The following is a 13,927-nucleotide window of genomic DNA, read 5'->3' as shown; positions in this document are numbered from 1 at the left end:
TACCCTGCCTTCCCTGACAACTTCCTCCACTGACACCACATGCCTCCTGACAACCTCCTCCACTGATGCCACCTGCCTTCCCTGACACCATTATCACTCCCTGCCTTCCCTGACAACTTCCACCACTGACACCACCTGCCTCCTGACAATTCCCACCATGAACTCCACCTGCTTCGCCCAACAACAACTTCCACCACTGACACCACCTGCCTCCAATGACAACAACTTCCACTACTAACTCCACCTGCTTCCCATGAGAATAACTTCCACCACCTGCCCCCCTGACACCACTTGCCCCCCTGACACCAACCCTCACTAATGACACCACCTGCCTCTCCTGACACCATTTTATCATCCTTCAACCACTTCTCCCTAGAAACAATGGGTAAGCATAATAAAACACTGTATAACTGTTTACACTTTGGTGAATCATAGTTGATGACAGCCAGCTCCGACGCTCGGTCTCGGTGACCGCTTGGACGAACAATCCTCGCCTAATCGAACATTTGTATGCTCCACTGAACATTTAGTTTTGAATTAAATTTGTTCGGATCATCCGGATCATCCAGTAATTTAATAGAGCAGGGTTTGTTAGAGTAAGTGTACACTGTATATAACTTCCACAAATTACATACTTTGAATAATATTACAGCTAAAAACCAGCGTTGAATGTAATGAAACGCCATTTTCTGGGTGAGACCCGGAGGCTCCACGGAGCTTTACCAGGCTGATATGCTAATGTCAGACTTTGGCATCAGTCATGTGTATGGAGTTCTAGGGCCTACCAGGGACCACGGCCAGAACCTGACCCCCTAAGAGAGGCAAGGGGGAGCAATGGCCTATAGAAACCCCCGTGTGGTTGGAAGCATTCTATGTCTGCCATCAACCGGGTCAAGCATCCAGAAAGGTAAGCATTCCAAATAAACCCCTATTCTGGTGAAAATTGCTACCTAAAGCCGAACTAGTGGATAGAACTCCTCAACATAAAAGAAGCAAACTAGTATGACGTCATACGTTACCCCGCCGCTGTCTGCACAGCTCCCCCCTCCATGGGAGGGGGAAGGGGGAGCCCCAAACCTCCCACGCCGGCTATCCACCCATCAGTTCTGAGGCTGGATGTCAAAACACGCGAAAAACCGCCGACCGGAGGGAGGGAGGGAGGGAGGGAAGGTTGCCGGGGAGCCTCCGGGTCTCACCCAGAAAATGGTGTTTCATTACATTCAACGCTGGTTTTCTGGGGGAAGCCCCATCGGCTCCCCGGAGCTAACTACCCACAGAGGAAGGTCAAAGGGACGGAACCGGGAGGCGGACACCATGCACCCCGCAAGGAAGTGAGACAAATGGCAGCAAACGCCAACCCAAGGCGCCATAGCCCCGAAAAGTCCCGGGAACAACACGAGAACAATGAGCAGCAAGGCCCCTGAACGAACAACAAAATTCCATGCCCGAAAGACCGCAAGGACACGTTGCCCAGATGGCAGCAAGAGCAGCGAAGCCACGAACGCCACGGGCATGAAGAAAGAACACAGGCAGCTTAGCCGCAAGAACATGGCCGACAACCCGGGACACCATCACCCGCAAACCGGGAAGAACAGAACCGGATCAACGCAAAACGCGCTCCGGACCCAGACGCCGTGGCACGCAAACAACAGCGGAGGGCCGCCACTGAACACAAAACACGACACACCCCCGGCTCAACCAACGAAGCACCAACAAACCCTGGACCCTTCCAGAACGCAGCAGCCCCACCCCGCGCCAGAAAAGATGGAAACTGCTACCACCTAACAACCAAAACGCTAAAACCGAAGGAGCAAGAAAACTCAGCGACCTGACCCCCAGAAGCAAATGCCAAAAAGAAAAAGAGCCGATGAAAAAACACACCGGAACCGAAAGGGCACTACCAACCGAGGAGAAGACAGAGCACGCTGACCAGAGACCAGGATGGTGCAAGCGGCGCACGAACAGGCCGGAGGTGAAACGACGCACGAGACAGCTTACTAACGGTGCAGAAGCAACACCAAGACCGAAAGCAAGCCGAAGCGGCTCCGCCAGCGCCGCACGAAAAGAGGCGACAGTATGTGGCAAGATGGCGGCCCCCAACCCCCTCCAGAAAACCAAGCCGGAAGTAAACCAAGATAACAAGAGTAACCACCTAAGAAGGGACAGGAAAAGGAAGTACCGCCAAAATACTCCAAGGGCAAAATACTCCAGGTTACTGCAGCCAAGAGAAGCACGCAGGTGGGTCACCTACCACGAAGCCACCTGACCACCAACCGGAGGCGAGACCACCTTACCTTGAGGTGCTTCCGGGGCTTAGTGTCCCCGCGGCCCGGTCGTCGACCAGGCCTCCTGGTTGCTGGACTGATCAACCAGGCTGTTGGACGCGGCTGCTCGCAGCCTGACGTATGAGTCACAGCCTGGTTGATCAGGTATCCTTTGGAGGTGCTTATCCAGTTCTCTCTTGAACACTGTGAGGGGTCGGCCAGTTATGCCCCTTATGTGTAGTGGAAGCGTGTTGAACAGTCTCGGGTCTCTGATGTTGATAGAGTTCTCTCTCAGAGTACCTGTTGCACCTCTGCTTTTCAACGGGGGTATTCTGCACATCCTGCCATGTCTTCTGGTCTCATGTGATGTTATTTCTGAGTGCAGGTTTGGGACCAGCCCCTCAATTATTTTCCACGTGTAAATTATTATGTATCTCTCCCGCCTGCACTCAAGGGAGTACAGATTTAGGCTCTTTAGTCGGTCCCAGTAATTTAGATGTTTTACTGAGTGGATTCTAGCATTAAAGGATCTCTGCACCCTCTCCAGGTCAGCAATTTCTCCAGCTTTGAAAGGGGCTGTCATTGTGCAGCAGTATTCCACTCTAGAGAGCACAAGCGTTTTGAAAAGTATCATCATCGGTATAGCATCTCTAGTGTGAAAAGTTCTTGTTATCCAACCTGTCATTTTTCTTGCAGTTGTGACGGCTACTTTATTGTGTTCTTTAAAGGTAAAGTCTTCCGACATGAGTACACCCAGATCCTTTACATTGCCTTTTCGTTCTATGTTATGATTTGCCTGAGTTTTGTACGTGGTTTCTGTTTTTATATTTTCAATTTTTCCATGGCGCATGAGCTGGAACTTATCCTCGTTAAACACCATATTATTTTCTGTAGCCCATAGAAAGACCTGATCTACATCTGATTGGAGGTTTGCCGTGTCCTCTATGTTGCCAACTCTCATGAAAATCCTAGTGTCATCTGCAAAGGATGATACAGTGCTATAGGTTGTGTTCTGGTCTATGTCCAATATGAGGATGAGAAAAAGTACTGGAGCAAGCACAGTACCCTGGGGGACTGAGCTCTTCACAGTTGATGGGCTGGATTTTATTTTGTTGACTATTACACATTGGGTTCTGTTAGTCAGGAAATTGTAGATCCATTTGCCTATTTTCCCAGTAATTCCTTTTGAACGCATTTTATGTGCAATAACACCATGGTCACATTTATCAAAGGATTTTGCGAAATCTGTGTAAATTACATCAGCATTTTGTTTGTCTTCCATAGCATCTAATGCCATATCATAGTGGTCCAGCAACTGCGACAGGCAAGAGCGCCCTGTTCTGAAACCATGTTGTCCAGGGTTATGGAGATGCTGTGATTCCATGTATTTTGTGATCTTACTTCTTAGCACTCTCTCAAAAATTTTTATGATGTGCGATGTTAGTGCTATCGGTCTGTAATTTTTTGCCTCTGCCTTATTTCCTCTTTTATGGAGTGGTGCTATCTCTGCTGTTTTTAGTATGTCAGGGATAACGCCAGTATCTAGGCTTTGTCTCCACAGAATGTGAAGGGCCTGCGATAGTGGTTTTTTACAGTTCTTGATGAATATGGAGTTCCAAGAATCCGGGCCTGGTGCAGAGTGCATAGGCATACTGTTTATGGCTTCTTCAAAATCTAGTGAGGATAGGGCGACGTCTGATATATGATTTGATGTTGGTATCATATCCATGAAAAATTCATTTGGGTTATCAATCTTTAGTGCATTTAATGGCTCGCTGAAAACAGAGTCGTACTGCTTCCTCAGTAACTCGCTCATTTCTTTGTTGTCATCGGTGAAAGTTCCATCTCCCTTTCGCAGGGGCCCAATACTAGATGTGGTTTTTGATCTTGATTTTGCATAGGAGAAAAAATATTTCGGATTTCTCTCTATTTCACTGATGGCCTTTTGCTCTCTTTGCCTCTCTTGGGTTTTGTATGATTCTTGTAGCTTGAGTTCAATTGTTTCTATTTCTCTACCTAACCTTCTTCGCCATTCTTGAGATAGGGTGCGACTCTCAAGTTGTTCCCCGATTCGTTTTCTTCGCCTATATAGGGAACGATGTTCCCGTTCCAATCTGCATCTCTTTCTCTTTTTTCTTAGGGGTATGCGGTTTGAACATATTTCTAGTGCTACTGAGCCTTTTTTTTCCAGGCACTGGTTCAGGTTTGCATTTTCTAGCTGTTCTTCCCAGTTTATTTCTGTGAAGTCCTGGTTTATTTGCTCCCAGTTTAGCTGTTTATTATTGAAGTTGAATTTCCTGAAATCTCCTCCACCGGGAATCTGGACTGGTTTTGGAGGTCCATTCCCCCATAGTTGTCAGAACTTCAATTAAGTTGTGATCTGAGTAACAGGTATTTGTAATCATTATGTTCCCGATCAACTCATCATTATTAGTGAAAATGAGGTACAGCGTGTTCTCCTTCCTATCCACAAGGATATTCCTAATCCACGAGGCAGAACATAAGCAGCCCCGACAAGGCCCCCTCCGAGCCCAGGAAAAGGCAGAGCCGCAGGAAGATCTCGGGCGCGACCACAGAAACCCAGGCGGCACAAGGAGATGGAACGTCTGCCGAACAGAAAAACTTCCCAAAACAAGCAAGCCCGCCAGGAGTTCAGAAACGACGGGTCCAATGCGAGACATCGCAAGACCCCGAAAAAAACAACTGGCAGGGCAAGCTTGAAAACCAAAGAAGGCGGAAGGGTTGCCGCCAGAACAGTACCCGAACCAAGGGGTACGAACAACTGCAATAGACCAAGACAAAGAAGCACACCACAGGACACAGGCTGAAAAATGCCCAAGAAGCCCAGGAACACACGCAGAACACCCCTGCTGCAGAGGAAGCAGGAAGAAAGAGCAGAAGCACAAAAACCCCAGGAAAACAACCAGGGGTGGACAATCAGGCAGGGACAGAAAACCCCCCACGCACATGAGAGGGCCAAAACAGGTACCCGAAGACAACAAAAAACAACAAGCAAACCCCCATACGCAAAACCCCAGGCACAAAACAGCAGCAAAGTGCCACACTACAACCGGACACAGGAACAAGGACATGCCACCGCGAAACACGGTACCAATGCACACGTGCAGCAGCAGCAACAGGCACCACCACAACATGCAACATGTAAATAGCAACTCCCTTCTGCAAAGGCAGAGAACGGAGCAGGCAGACCCCAGACAGGGCCAACAGAGACACGACAAAAACCCAACAGGCCCAGAAACCTGCACACCAGGCGACCGACGGCGGAGAAACCCCGCTCGATACCTGCTGGATGGGGTACTGGGAGCTCAGTTACACCCCAAGCCCGGCTCGAGGCCAGGCTAGACCGGCCAGAGGGTGGCCCACCAGGCAGCTGCTTGGAACGATCCGCAGGCCCACATACCCCCACAACCAGGATGGGCCGGAACATTTATTCGAAAACACGCTAGTGTACCCCGGAAGTCCATGGACTTACCAGCAATAAGGCTTATGCTCGCAAGTAGGTCATGTAACAACTGCAGACCTCTGATGGTTATACAGTGTTCCCCAATTGTGTCTATAGCACCACTGCACTCCACTGGTACTATCTAGCAAGTTCTACCAGATAGGCGGGACCCAAGAGCCAGAGCTCAAACCCTACAAGCACAGCCAGGAGCCTCACCAGGTGAGTACAGAACCAAACCCACAACCCCCACACCACACATGAAAAAAGGTGGGTCCCCAGAATGACTCTAGCATGGGTTGGATATGCACATGAGGGGGACAGGAAGGGTTGAAAAGGGACAGTCACTGGTGTGCGAACGGTCTCAGCCATACAAAAATATACCTAAATAAAGACATGTATATAAACAACACCGCAACCAGCGCCCAGCCAAAAGACGCCAGACCGCAGAAACTCACCTGGCGAACGGTGGCACGAACGTGACACGACTCAACCATGCCCAGAAGAACCTGGGAGCCCCGCCAGGTGAAGACGCCAGAGTCGGACCCGCAGAAGAGCAGGTAGAGGTGAAGGAGGCGGCCCACACCCATGACACAGAGAAAACCGCGGCGTCCTCCCACAACAGGGAACCAGGACACCCCCGGAGCGAAGGGGCACAAACCGCAGCCAGGGAGAAGAGCAGGAGGCGAAGCACTGTAGCAAAAAGGGCGCAAAACACCAGCACTGAAACACCGCCCAGACCAAAACAAACTCTACTGCGCATGAGCATGACACGCTGGCCGCACCGCTCAACCCTCTCTGCGGGAAGGAGCCAACCGGAGTACTGCACTAGAAAAGTAGCCAAAAGAGTAAGCAGGAACAATAAAACCAGCCAACGAAGCAAAGACAGAGCCCAAAAAGGAACCCAACAGGGGCCACAAGTAGCCCAACAGGGGCCACAAGTAGCCCAACAGGGGCCACAAGTAGCCCAACAGGGGCCACAAGTAGCCCAACAGGGGCCACAAGTAGCCCAACAGGGGCCACAAGTAGCCCAACAGGGGCCACAAGTAGCCCAACAGGGGCCACAAGTAGCCCAACAGGGGCCACAAGTAGCCCAACAGGGGCCACAAGTAGCCCAACAGGGGCCACAAGTAGCCCAACAGGGGCCACAAGTAGCCCAACAGGGGCCACAAGTAGCCCAACAGGGGCCACAAGTAGCCCAACAGGGGCCACAAGTAGCCCAACAGGGGCCACAAGTAGCCCAACAGGGGCCACAAGTAGCCCAACAGGGGCCACAAGTAGCCCAACAGGGGCCACAAGTAGCCCAACAGGGGCCACAAGTAGCTCAACAGGGGCCACAAGTAGCCCAACAGGGGCCACAAGTAGCTCAACAGGGCCACAAGTAGCCCAAAACGGCGACAAGGATGAGGAGCCGACAGACGTTCCAATAATGCAGGAAGTAGCGAAAACCCTTCCCGAACCCTCGAGAACACAGAAGCCAACACTAGTCCCGAAGGCACACAAAGGCGCAGGCGCACCCGAGACCACAAGTCACGAAGAACCCCAAGAACGGGGAAACATGACGAAAACACCGTCCCAAAAAAGGGTGGGAGGAAAACTGCCCCTTACTCTAAGGAGAACAAGGGAGACAGAACACCCGAGCACACAAAGAGCGGCCGAAAACTAAGCAGTAAACGGCCTAGCAGGGGCAGGACCGAGGGAACTTGTGAAAGGTGGCCCCAAGCCCCAAGGGCAGTACTTACAGGGCACCTAGGGAAGGGAACCCTAGGCGCATGCAGCCAGAGTACTGGAGACTCACTCCCAGCTCACACACCACCTAGAAAACAGACACCACACTCTAGGTACAGTGATGAAACAACCACTGGAGCCAGAGCACATAACCGGTGCCTATAGCATCAGCCGAAGAACTGATGGGTGGATAGCCAGCGTGGGAGGTCTGGGGCTCCCCCTTCCCCCTCCCGGGGAGGGGGGAGCTGCACAGACAGCGGCGTGGTGAGTGACGTATGACGTCATACTAGTTTGCATGTTTTCTGTTGAGGAGTTCTATCCACTAGTTCGGCTTTAGGTAGCAATTTTCACCAGAATAGGGGTTTGTTTTGGAATGCTTACCTTTCTGGATGCTTGACCCGGTCGATGGCAGACATAGAATGCTTCCAACAACACGGGGGTTTCTATAGGTCATTGCTCCCCTTGCCTCTCTGAGGGGGCCAGGTTCTGGCCGTGGTCCCCGGTAGGCCCTAGAACTCCATACACATGACTGATGCCAAAGTCTGACATTAGCATATCAGCCTAGTAAAGCTCCGGGGAGCCGACGGGGCTCCCCCCAGAAAAACCAGCGTTGAATGTAATGAAACGCCATTTTCTGGGTGAGTCCCGGAGGCTCCCCGGAGCTATCCATGGCTGATATGGATACCCTAACTATTTTGCATCAGTCGATGTGGGTGGAGTTCTAGGCCTACCAGGGACCACGAGCCAGAACCTGGCCCCCTCAGAGAGGCACGGGGAGCAATGGCCCATAGAATTGCACATGTGATTTGGAGCATTCTATATCTGCCATCGACCGGGACAGGCACCCAGAAAAGTAAGCGCCACAAAACAAACCCCTATTCTGGTTAACAACAAAAATCGACAAACGAGTGGACAGAACTCCCCCAGAAAAACGAACTAACAAGCATGACGTCACACAAGCTGCGCCACATGTCTGCGCAGCTCCCCCCCTCCCCGGGAGGGGGAAGGGGGAGCCCCGGAGCCCCAGACCCCCGCGCCGGCGATCCCCGCCCATTCTGAGGCTGGATATCAAAACCACAAAAAAAACGCAGACCGGAGGGCAGGAGGGTGCCGGGGAGCCTCCGGGACTCACCCAGAAAATGGCGTTTCATTACATTCAACACTGGTTTTCTAGGGGGAGCCCCTATGGCTTCCCGGAGCTACTTCACCAAAGACTACCTATGAAAACAAGGCGACATACCCTGGAGGCAGTCGGTGCCCAACTCCTCAACACGAAGTCGAGACAACAACCCAAGGACCCCTCCAGAAAGCAGCAGGCACAGCATTTGCCAGAAAAATGGAGAACGGCTTCAGACGAAGAAACCTATGACCACGACCATAGGAGCCAAAAACCTCTGCACCTGAGAAGAGCATGAAGCTCTGCCACACAACCCCCAGAGGCCAATGCCAACATAAAAAGAGAGTCGAAGCAAAGCAAACCTGAACCGAAGGAGCCACAACAACCAAGGAGAAGAAAAACAGGAGAGCACCCTGTTCAAAGACCAGGACGGCACAGGCAGTGTATGAGCAGGCCGGAGGTGAAACAACGCACGAGACAGCCTGCGAAACGACGCAGAAGGAACATCGATAATGAAAGCTAGCAGCAGAAACCAAGGTGCCAGACCCAGGAATGGCCCCAAGCGCCTCTACATCCTCCGCAAGCCAATCCTATGACAGCCCCAAGAGGGAAAAGAAATGCAGGACCAAAATGCCAAAAGCGTGCAATTCCACCACCACAAGTGCAGTCGACAGGGAAGGAACCCGCATAAGGAGCCGCCCCGCACCAACATCCCGCAGCAGGGCAGGAGCGAAAAGACACTCATTAAGAGGAGCAAATCCCCCCCAGGAAAACGAGCAGCGCCGAGACAGCACTAAGAGAAGAGATATGAACAAAAGAACATGAAGGCCAAACACCCAGAAGCTGCCTGGAAGAGGACCCACAAGCCAAAGAAAGGACCGGAGGGAAGCTCAACCAAACGACGACAGGCGTACCAGAAACCGGGAAGGAGCAAAACCGTCCCGAACCTTCGAGAACAAAAAGAAGCAAACACAAAGGACGAAGGCACAAAAACCCCGTCGCACCCGAGACCAAAAGTCATTCAGAACCCCAAGAAGAGTGGGACATGTCGGAGAAGGCCCGTCCCGGAAAAAAGGGGCGAAGACCGTAGAAAAGCACCCACCGACAGGACGGAAGCAACAGGCATTATGGACGAGGAAACCGAGCCCAGGGAGGGGCCCACGCCCAAAAAGCACGTGTGGAGAGGGTTAACGGAAAAACCTCACTCCACAAAACCGCAAGCCGCGCCCAGAGGGGAAGAAAAACCCCGGTGGGGACCAATGGGGCCTGAGGCCCCTCACGTTAGCCCCACCCCAGCCCCGGGAACCCACCCTGCAGGCCCCGGGGCCGAGCTGTCCCCCCCCCCCCAAAGCCCCAGTGTCAAGAAAAACCCAGGGGCAGCCGTGAAAAACACTAAGGAAGGGAGCCCACTGGGCTCTGGAACTTGAACAGAAACCGGAGGATAGGCGAGGGGCGAGACGAAGACCCCAAGCTCATCCCCAGCCAGCACAACGAGGTGAGGACAATGAGGACAAAACAGAGAATCCAAGAAACATGGAAAAACCAGGCCCGGCACAGCAAGACCGGCAAGGAAGGAGGGCCCCAGAGGGAGGTTATAACTTGAGGTTATCTTGAGATGATTTCAGGGCTTTTTAGTGTCCCTGCGGCCCGGTCCTCAACCAGGCCTCAACCCCCAGGAAGCAGCCCGTGACAGCTGACTAACACCCAGGTACCTATTTTACTGCTAAGTAACAGGGGCATAGGGTGAAAGAAACTCTGCCCATTGTTTCTTGCCTGCACCTGGGATCGAACCCAGCACCACAGGATCACAAATCCAGCGTGCTGTCCGCTCGGCCGATCGCTCACGTTCGGGAGCACGGAAGGGCCGAACAAAATGCCACAACCAACCCCTACACGCAGCCGCAGTACCAAAACTGCAGCAAAACGTCACCACACTCCCCGAGGAAGCGACAGGGAAGATAGATAAATCGTAACACGAGTGGCACACAAGGGGACACAGGCGGAAACCAAGTACCCAACTGAGCCACAGGGACGATAGAAGAAACGTGTGCAGGCAATCGAAGGAACACATTAGGTAGCTCAACTTGGGCTGACCCCATACACAGCCCCAATAGCAGAGACGAGAGCGCCCATGAAGCACAGAATCCGCTCGTCAGGCGAACGACAGAGGAGAGGCAGAACCAAAGAGCCAGAACCCAATCCTGCTAACACAAGGAGGCAAGAACAAAACACCCTCGACATAGGAAAAGGTACCACCGAACAGGCACCCCCAAGGTTGCACCGTGGAACAAGGTGGAGGCGGGGCCCCCAACTCAAGCAAGGTTAGACAAGCACAGGAGAGGGGCAGGATGAGTACAGGCAGGAGCCGCCTCGGAAGGGCCAAGAGGCCACCTGCAGTCACCCGTGAACCGAGGAAGGAATCAGGTGGTGAGAACAAGAGCTGCCCTGTATGGGCCAATAGCCCTGCAGTAGGCACCTCGGCACCACGGTCCACGTTCTCAAGTACGTATGTACACCCATTCCTACTTCCAAAAACAAAAAAAGCTTCAGGACGAAGGAGATGCCAGACCGCACCAACTCACCTGCAGAACATAGGCACTGAAGGGCCATGATGCAAGCCTATGAGAACGTAGCCTCCGGAGGAGACCAGGGCCCCCATGCTGGAGAGGAGGAGGGGAGTGGCGGAGGAGGGGAGTGGCAAAGGAGGCTCCCCACCCTAAAATGCAGTGAAAAACCTCGTGACTTCCCCACAGCGGCACTCCAGAACATCCCCAAAGCATCAGGGGCACAGATTGGAGAAAGAAAAGAGGAAGAGGCGAAGCCCCCCCCCTCCCTCCGAGAGAAAATTGATGCAGAACACCAACACGTGTGCACACCGCCCGGAACCAAAACAAACTCCCAAGGCGCATGCGCAGGACACGAAAGAAAAGTAGCCCAACAAGGCGAGAAGCAGCCCAACCGGCTACAAGGAGCCCAACCGGCTACAAGGAGCCCAACCGGCTACAAGGAGCCCAACCGGCTACAAGGAGCCCAACCGGCTACAAGGAGCCCAACCGGCTACAAGGAGCCCAACCGGCTACAAGGAGCCCAACCGGCTACAAGGAGCCCAACCGGCTACAAGGAGCCCAACCGGCTACAAGGAGCCCAACCGGCTACAAGGAGCCCAACCGGCTACAAGGAGCCCAAACGGCTACAAAGAGCCCAAACGGCTACAAGGAGCCCAAACGGCTACAAGGAGCCCAACCTGTCCAGAACAGAAGGAACCAGTATGGAGGCAAACTCCGGGACACGCAGGAGGTAAGCCGCAAAGGCCAACCGCACCGCAGGCGAAAAGATGCGGGTAGCCAAAAACCTCCTGAAGACAGAACCAAAGAAACCACAGGGACATGGAACCGAACCCGGGAAGGAGCAGAACCCAAGCCCAAATCGTATGCAGAGGGGGGAAAAGAAAAGCCCACTCCTTGCAACAGTAAGCCCCGCTCAGAAGGACAGAAATCCAGGCGGGGCGCAATGGAGCCCAAGGAACCCAAGGCTGCTCCTTCCCAACCCAAGGAGCCTCTACACCAGGCCCCAGGGCCGAGTTGACCTCCAAAGCCCTGGCCCCACAAGAAAAAGTTGGGGCAGCCGAGAGAGCTGGAAGAGAAGGGGCCCACTGGTCAGACCCCGGAGCATCGGCCGGAGGAACAGACTCGAATGCCTCCGCAGCTACCCCAGACGGGGCAACCCCCGAAACTGCCCAAGTCTCAGAACCTCTAACCCCGCCCTGACGCCGAAGCCTGCAGATGCGTAGGGGCCGGAAGCAGGAGGGAGAAAAACAAGGGGGGCGTGGAAGGAACCAAGGCTGAAGCGACCTAAACCCCCAAGTCTGGGTCCCTACACAAAGTGGGGCAGCATCAGGGCGTCCAGGGAAGCGACAAACCAGAGTGTGTTGCAACAACCTACCCCGCAACGCGCAAGCTGCCTGCACCCACGCGAATTCATCAGCAGACTGGGTGAATGGAGTCATGAACAAGCAACAAAGCTTGCAGGACTCAGGGTCGAATGTGTCACCGACCCAACAGGCAGCATGACGGAGGCAAAAACAAGGCGAGTCACCCTGAGACAAAGGGACAGAGCAACCCTCAACTCGCACAAAGCGAGATGGGATGCAAGGGTCTCCACTATCAGACCCGAGAGTTCCCAGGGGGTTTCCCAGGGCCCCTAGACTGGGTCTGCTAAGGGTTATCCCAGGCAGGGCACTGCCAACCGGCGTCCCAAATTACCAAGCAAACTGCTAAAGCTGAACCCACGGGACGTGTCCACCCGTGAGGGCGAAGCAGGGGGTGCCACCACACAACACCCTAATATAAGGGGGGGGGGGGAACACAAGGCAGACCCCCCTACCAGGCAAAAACAAATATGAAAGAAAAACCACACAAGTGGACAACGTACCCAGAGGGAACAGAGCCGGCCACTGTCATAGGTGAAAACTAGCTACGCAGTACCCTGTGCCCCACCAGTGCTATAACTACCATTTACCCCAAGGCAAACAAAGGAGGAAAACTCCCAAACACTCGGGGCGGCCAAATGCCAAACAGCGAAAAGCCAACAGTGGTAGACCCAAGGTGACTTGTGGAAGGCAACCCCAAGCCCCAAGGGCGGTACTTATAGGGCACTCAGGGAAGGTGACCCTAAGCACATGCAGCCCGAGTACCTGAGAATACTACTCCCAGCTCACACGACCACCGTAAGAGCAGCACTGCAAACAAGTCACAGCACTGAGACAAGACTGGAGCTGGAGCCACACGACCGTGCATGATCCCATCAGCCGAGGAACTGGGGCGGGGATCGCCGGCACGGGGGTCTGGGGCTCCCCCTTCCCCCTCCCGGGGAGGGGGGAGCTGCGCAGACATGCGGCGCGGCTCGCGTGACGTCATGCTTGTTAGTTCGTTTTCCTGGGGGAGTTCTGTCCACTCGTTTGTCGATTTTTGCTGTTAACCAGAATAGGGGTTTGTTTTGTGGCGCTTACCTTTCTGGGTGCCTGTCCCGGTCGATGGCAGATATAGAATACTCCAAATCACATGTGCAATTCTATGGGCCATTGCTCCCCATGCCTCTCTGAGGGGGTCAGGTTCTGGCTCGTGGTCCCCGGTAGGCCTAGAACTCCACCCACATCAACTGATGCAAAATAGTTAGGGTATCCATATCAGCCATGGACTGCTCCGGGGAGCCGTAGGGGCTCCCCCCAGAAAACAGAGAAGAAACAAATGAGAGATGTTGAAACAATTATGAAAAATTATATTTCATAATTATATGAAAATTTTTAAAATTAGACCCCTGCCCCATGGGGTGGCGGGGGTCGAGTGTGTCACAGTGCCT

The 13,927-nt window shown here is 53.3% G+C and overlaps 1 protein-coding gene across 6 annotated transcripts in view; it reads right to left on the bottom strand.

Annotated features, from left to right (window-relative positions):
- Positions 1-13,927, bottom strand: part of IKKepsilon (I-kappaB kinase epsilon) — a 395,291-nt gene that overhangs the window by 86,209 nt on the left and 295,155 nt on the right. The gene's annotated exons all lie outside the window — the stretch shown is intronic.

The sequence above is a fragment of the Procambarus clarkii genome, chromosome 81 (genome assembly GCF_040958095.1).
Source record: "Procambarus clarkii isolate CNS0578487 chromosome 81, FALCON_Pclarkii_2.0, whole genome shotgun sequence".
Taxonomy (NCBI): Eukaryota; Metazoa; Arthropoda; class Malacostraca; order Decapoda; family Cambaridae; genus Procambarus; species Procambarus clarkii.
This window is presented reverse-complemented; position numbering and strand designations above follow the sequence as displayed.